The sequence below is a fragment of the Cygnus atratus genome, chromosome 15 (genome assembly GCF_013377495.2).
Source record: "Cygnus atratus isolate AKBS03 ecotype Queensland, Australia chromosome 15, CAtr_DNAZoo_HiC_assembly, whole genome shotgun sequence".
Lineage (NCBI taxonomy): Eukaryota > Metazoa > Chordata > Aves > Anseriformes > Anatidae > Cygnus > Cygnus atratus.
In genome coordinates, this window is record NC_066376.1 from 5,806,567 (window position 1) to 5,813,920 (window position 7,354).

A 7,354-nucleotide genomic window follows, 5' to 3' on the forward strand; every position below is an offset into this window, starting at 1 on the left:
TCTGTGGCTAAATGTGTGCAGAGCCATTTTGGCCTTTATGCGGGAGGAGCTTTAGAAAGGTCAGTGGCATACAGGAGATGAATTTGGTGGCAGGGTCTTGGTAGCACCAACTCCTGACTAGAAAACTTTTAAGAGGTTCCTTAGAAATCTTTTCTTTAAAAACAAATCAGGCTTCTTGCTACATCTGCAAACATCCCACCAGCTGGCCCTTGTCACAGTGGGGTCTTTGAGTGAGCAGCTGGATTTCCTCTTTGGGATCTGCCTGTTTCTCCTGTGATTCTTCTCCTAGACCCTGCTTTTTCTGGCCCTTATCTGCTGGGAGGTGTGATGGTTTGCCTGTCAACTGTCATATGAGGACAGAAGAGGAGGTGTCTTCCCTCCCTCTGCTCCAGAGAAATTATTGCTGTAGATGCTCATTCTACAGTCTTATTCTACTCACTGTTTTGTTTTCACATCATTTGTCTCTTTGTCTCACACTCCCCTTGCTAGTAGAGAATCTTTCTAATACCCTAAAGATAAAGATCCTGGAGGAATTTTATGGACGGTTGTAAATAAGTCTCCTTACTGGTGGCAGGGACAGTTGGGAGCTCATGGAGGGCCAGCTGGAGAAATATTGTCTGTTCTTACAAACAAGAAATGCTACAAATGAACGCTTTGGCTGATGTGTCAAAATATGAGTGGCTGTAGCTGGCTTCACGGAGCTGGAGAAGAAAAGGGGGAGATAACCTCCCAACAACTGCAAGTAGCCTTGCCTTGCCTCTAACTAAAGAGATTAGAGCTATTGCTTAAGGAAGCAACATGCTTTTTTCCTCAGCAGCATCTGCTTCACATCCGAAGCCACTACTGTGGCAATTAGCTAGATATAAATTATGTGGAAGAACAGCTGAAGAAGATCAAGTCAGTGAAATGGTTTTCCTGAGGGGCTCAGTGACAGCAGGATTAACGCCTGTCTAAAGGGTTCCCGGTGAGATTACTGACTCCTCTTGTCTTAGTCCCTTATCAGACATCATTAAAACACTGCTCAGTTTGTCAGAGCAGGTTGGTGTTTCTCTCAGTGCTGCTCTGGGCCTAGAGCCACTGGAAACGTGGGATTGGCTGGGAAAGGGCTTTTCACAGGACTTTGAACCGTGGAGAAAGGAAAATGTCCAAAGATTGTTGTTATCACAGCAAAGACAGAGTCAAACAACGTAGTGGTTCTTTGGTGAAAAGCCTCCCTGTGGACAGGGGACAGGGCTTTCCAAAATCCCACTCCAGGGCTGCAACAAGAAACATTTATGGGTAAAGGGGAATGGTAATTTATGGGTAAATGGGAAATTCTGTGATATCTGGCTGATCTCGTCCGAGCAGACCAGCTCCAGGAAGCCTGGTTTGGGGGAGCAGGGGCTGCTCGTGTGGTGGCAAAACTATTTAACCACCCCTCACTGCAGCATGGCCGGGCTTTGCAGAGCAGGGGGAAAAGAGGTGGAAACAGCATCTCTGTCATCAACAGAAACCGTCTTTTGGGAGACGGGAAACTCATTCGAGGCTACAGAGTGGGTGGAAGTTGCTCATTAGCAGGGCATTTCCATAGATCTCTAAATATAATAATTATCTATTTTTTCTCTGTTTTCTGCTAAGTAGAAGGTTTCCCCTATGTATTTGTCATGCTACCATCCTCCGCTTGAATGCAGTGGAGCTGAGCGCGCTGCCCTGGCTTGGAGCACACCACTGAAACCAGATCATGGCTGAGAAGAGGGCTGCCGAGGGGTGTCTGGATGTGCAGAGACAGCTCGGGGCAGGAGTGCCACGGGAGCCCATCCCTCCTGTCTGCAGAGGCAGCTGTGACAGCTCGGAAACGGTTAGCGACGACATTACTGATGCCCTGACACTCGCCCGCCTTTTAATCAGCACGCTGTAACTTTCATCTCCGCCTGGCTGAGCACCTTCTCTCCTCCCATCCCCGCTGAGCTGACAGCGTTATCCTTCACAGGGCTGCTGGGCTCCTCCTGGGGGCCGGGGCCGCGTCCTCTGTCTTGGAGGAGAGCTGCTGACTCGCTCGGAAGAGGAGCGGGGAGGAGGCTTGCAGGGTTGTTCCTGGCTGAGCCCGTGGGGGCCCCGTGAGTGTCTGTGTGCGCGCCAGAGGCTTCCCTCCAAAGTGGTGCAGAATCGCTGCTTGGATGCTCCCCTGCCACTGGCAGAGCTTCCTAGGAGAGTTGTGGGCTGCCAGAGCCGGTGTCTGGTGGTGTCTAACGGGCTGGGGAACGTGCTCAATGCTTTCGGTCTCCTAGGCCAGCCTGGGAATCCCATCCAGCTCTAGAGGAGGCAGGAGGGGAAGGGGACACTGGCTGCAGCGTTGTTGTGCGTCCTGCGGCTGCAGCAGGCTCAGAGGTGGAAGAGGGCTGAGGAGCAAAGGGAGTCCAGGAGGAGCTGAGCAGCTGCAGGGCCCCTCCAGGATGGGGAAGGGACGTGGGAATCGCAGTGCCCTTCCAGCTCTCTGTTTTCTGGTCGGACGACACATGGCACTGCAAATACAGCAGGAGGTGTGGGGTAGAGCCATCTCTGGGAAGGGGAGGGAGGGAGGTGGTGCCTCTCATCTCCAGTCCATGCGCTCACTCAAGGCGAGGCCTCACCACACACACACCATGCTGCACGGCACGTGCCATGCTTGCAGAAGTGAGAGTGGCCGGCTCCAAGCTCCTAGCCATCAGGGCACTCGGTGGCTGTCAGGAATTTCTCAGCAGCTGAACTGGACGGAGACTGCTGTGGCAGCAGCACTGGTGCGTGCTGGTGCCCCAGGGCAGGGGCAGTGGTGCTGGCGTGGCTGTGAGCAGGGCATGACTAAGGGAGGAGGTGCCTGCCTGCTCCTGACTCAGTGGCAGCTGCCTGGGGGACGTGCGTGACATTGGGGAGCTGGAAGAGGCCCAGCACTGACCTCAGAGGTAAATCTGCCCAAGCTGCTCTCGGCAGCAGAAAGGCAGCGCAAGGTTGGGGCTCTGCAGGTAACTGCTAACGAACTGGTTTTCATGGGTAGAGGCACCGACGTTTTGCTAGTAGAAATGAGGAAGGAAAGAGAAAGAAAAGCCTCGCTCTGCAGGCAGCACCATGCGAGAAGCCTCACGCAAGAAAGGGAGAGGAGAGCTCCATCTCCATTACTTACCGTGTATGTGTAAATTGGGGGCCGTGGAGTCTACGCAGAGACCGCTCCCCAGGGCCCTTCCATCCTCTTCAGCCAATTCCATCTGTGACCTCGGTCAGTGACAAATACAATTCTGGCCCTGCCTGACCTCAATTAACTTCCCTCTGGCCATACCATGGTTCAGGACAGTATGATTCACGCTTAAGTCAGGGAGTTATTCACTAAAAGCTAAAAATGTTAAGACTTTTGTTAGCTTTGGGTATGTCGAAGCCAGCCCCACACCAGCTCCTTAGCCTGGCTTCCATAGAGGTAGCATTTGCCTAAGGTGGGCTGATTTTTAAACCTCTGCATTGCCTCTCCCTGTACTTAGATAATTTGGCCCTCAAGCAGCAGAAAATAGAGCTTGCATTTTCTCTCCCTTTTAAATTCAAGAGATCTTAATAATAATAATCTGCCTGCCCTGTGTAGCTGGTGTCGTCTTGCCTTTGGCCTTGCCCTGTTTGCGTGAACAGCATCTCTAACTGAAGAAGATATTGGGCGAAAGAACGTCAGGACCCCCAGCAACAATTAAAAAATTCATTAAGCTACAATAGGCCAGTCATTGCTGGGTAATTATTAAGCTGTAAGAATTGCTAATTGTCTTATTAGCATTAAACAATTATGCAAATAATGGAAAACATACCATAAAAGTAATAAAATTACCTCTCTTTTTAAACCAATAATGAGATTTAAAATCTAAAGTGATGCTTATGGTTTTGCTCTCCGGGGTTTACTGGGAGACGTTTTTTGCCTCCCACTGTCTTTGGAGCCAGACCCCCAATGGCACTCAGCGCAGGGGGAGCAGGACATCTTCAGCCACATCTACTGTGAGTCTTCTTGGGGGGCTTGTAGTGCCACCACCCCAGGCTGTCCCCTGTTCTACGCCCACCACAGGCAGCAACGTGGGGGCATGCAGGCGCTGAGGGCTTTGGGGGGCTACGTGGTGGTCACGGTGCTAGACCAGGACTGGTGAGAGCTTGAATTCCGCATTATCAGGGGCTTCCTGCAGCATGTCAGGCTTTGCGTCACCTGCACTCCCCCAGATACAATACGTGGGGCTATAGGTTTGGTCTGGGTGGAATCGAGTTGGTGGTTTTTACATCAATTCAGAGGGAAAGGGGAAAGTCCTGGCCTTTAAATTATTTTATTTCAAGGATTTTATCTTCACTTATCTTGTTAGTAACCCGAGGTAAGAGCTGGCCTCTCTTCCTGGTAAGGAACCAGATGGACTTCAGAGTTCAGCTCTGAGGGAATGCCAAAAAAAACAGCCTTGCCTTCCAGTGTAAGGAGAATAAAGCCTCGTTTAGCCACGCCACCACGGAAAGGAGACTTCATTTATTTGTGTCCCCAAGAAGGTTGGAAGAGGAAATAGGCTTCTTTGCTAAGAGCGCTAACAATGTTAATCACTAACAAATGTTATTGTGTTTCCAGGCTTTAAATTGCGCCCCGCTGATAAGAGAGCATTTCAAAGCAGCCCAGCCAGCTCCTGCTCCGGGGCGGGTCCTGCTCCCATGGTGATGCTGTGATAGATATGGGTCACCTCACCCAATCTCATGATCCAGAGAGGTTTTGATCAGCAAAACACACCTTTCACTTTCTCCTTCCGATAACAGCAGTGAAGTTTGTGGCTCTTGGAGAGCTGCATTTTGCCAGGGCTGTGCAGAGATCAGAGATCACCACTGGTCCGTATCGGTCTTCTTGGAAGAGGAGGGGAGGTCACCTTCTGACAAGCACCATCCCCGTTTCCCTCAGAGTGCTACTTTGAACTCCCTGAGGTTCTCTGGTGCCCCACCAAGCAGCCGTTCATGGCCTCTTCGTTTTTCCTTCTCACCTGGTGTGTAGGCTGCAGCACGTGAGCTGTCTCCCATCCTTGCTGCTTGGAAATGACTTCCTGACATTGATCCCCCACCTCACTGTTTTGGGGACAGGAGAACCAACAGGCCACCTTGCCAGCGGGGCAACAGGGGACAGAGACTTTTTTTTCCAGTCATACATTCTCTTATACCTGGGTGACAGGTCACACTTTACCCCAATGCTCACTGTTCTTGGTCCTTTGAGGTTTTAGGGTAACGGATTTACCATTTATGAGCTTCTCGGAGGCACGTGTTGTGGAGAGATTTACCGAAGTGCCTCTCTCTGTAACTTCACTTTTTGCTTTCATCTTCTTTCAGTGGAAATTCATGTTCAGGCTTGAATTTTGTAATAACTTTTTTTCTGCTGCTTTACAGGTCAAACTAGCCAGACTCCAAGGAGAGGCGGGTATCACGCAGAAGCATTTCTGTGTGAGTAGCTGTGAAATAGTTGGGGCATTCTATTCTCTGGCTTGGGCCTTGCTGTCTCGGTGGAGTCAGCCTGGCTGCCTTCTGGGAAGAGAGAGCTGATGAGGCATGTTACTGATGAGACGCGTACTTTCTCCTTCTTGTTTTGAATCCCTCAATTTAATACAAGCCATTGGCAGGGGAATATATGAGAGCTCTTGGCTACAACACACACTTCCTATTGTTGGGAGTGAACAGCCCTGCATACAGCCTGCAGCAAAATTATGAAGTAGCTCAATTTGATCTACTGATTTCCCACAATAGTTAAAAGATGTGATTTTCCAGTCTACATTGTTGCGCACTCTTATGAAAAAAAACGTTAGTTGATTCTCAGCTTCATGAGGCCCCACGCTGGCTGATATGAGGAATCAACCCTTTCCCTCTTCCTCACGTCTTCAAAATAACAGACATTGGCTTGTTTTTCTTTGGGCTTTAGAGTAGTCCTAGACGTATATTTAAGTTTTTCTCTGCTAATGGTAAAACCCAGGAATACTGCATATGAGAACCAGGATAAATTTAAGAGGTGATGGCAGAGAATGGTCCCCGCTAGTCATAGCAACCATCAGAAAGCACTCAGCATTTCCCCATTACAGTCTGCTGTCTACGAAGAGAACTGAAAAGGACTGGGAAGGAAGAAAAAGGGAAGTGTCTAAGTGCAGAAGAATAAATCACTCCATGTCTGTGGCCTGCTGTTCTCCAACAAGCTTCTGAACGCGCCGCGGGAGGCAGGAGGGCAAACAGCACAAAATGGGAATAAAGACGTATAAAGCTCCTCCAAGGAAAAGATGTAAAAGGGAAAAACACAATCCAGAGCGAGGGTTTGTAAGCTTTATCCCATGAGGAACGTCCTGTGGGAACAGCAGTTGTTGGTAATGGGTAAGCAGCTGCACAGACAGCTCTGCTCTTTTCCTCCCCAGTTCCTCCCTCTAGTGCTTGTTAGTTTACCTGTTGGTGTATTAAAGACTCATCATGGCTGTAAACTCCCGCAGAGCTCTCTTTAATCACCAACTAAGAACGCTGCACAAGTCGCTGATGTCTGTATTTTGAAAAGCCATTATTGGGCCAGTAGTAATACTGTTACTGCATTAGCTAACTTGTTCAGCAATGTCATTTTAATCACCCTAGCGTATAATGTGGACCTGTTTCTAATGGTATACCAATGGCTGTGTCTCCAACCTTACCCTCTCTTGGGATGCACAGCTTGGAGCCAACGACTAACAGATTCTTCTTCTGGTGTCTGCAAGCCTGGATGCCTTTCTGATAGGATCGCCTCGGTCAAACACACCTGACCGGGCTCAGTGCGGGGAGGAACGAGGTGAAATGTAGCGATCTGTGATATACAGAAAGCAGCAGCTGCTCTCATAGTCCAGCCTGGCTTTCTGCTCCGTGGCTCTGTGTCCCCTGCTGCCCAGCCCCAGCTGCCCCTTCCCGAAGTGCAAGGTAATGAGAACGGACTAACCACACTGACTCATTAAGCTGGGTTTGTTAGAAGACAGATTGTCATGTTAAACAAATATATTTTTAAAAAACTAAATATCATTCCCTGTGCTGTGCCCCATCTGGGCCGTTAAATCTGAAAGGGGCAACTACAGCTGTGTCAAAGCGAGGCTCGCTAGCTTTCCACTACTGATTGGCAACAACTCCATTTTCAAACATCATTTTTGTCTCCTCATTTCCCAGTGCTACACTATTTAGATTGCAAGCACGGCAGGGGGACACACTGCTAAACAAAACAGTCTTTGGGACTTAAGAAAAGAAACCCCACAAATGTGTTTCTGAAGCCCGCTACATCCTTTGTATTTCTCACAAGGCCCCTTCCCTGAGTGACCTGATGACAGAGGAGGGAAGGACTGCCCATCGTTAGCCAGTTTGCTTTTCATAA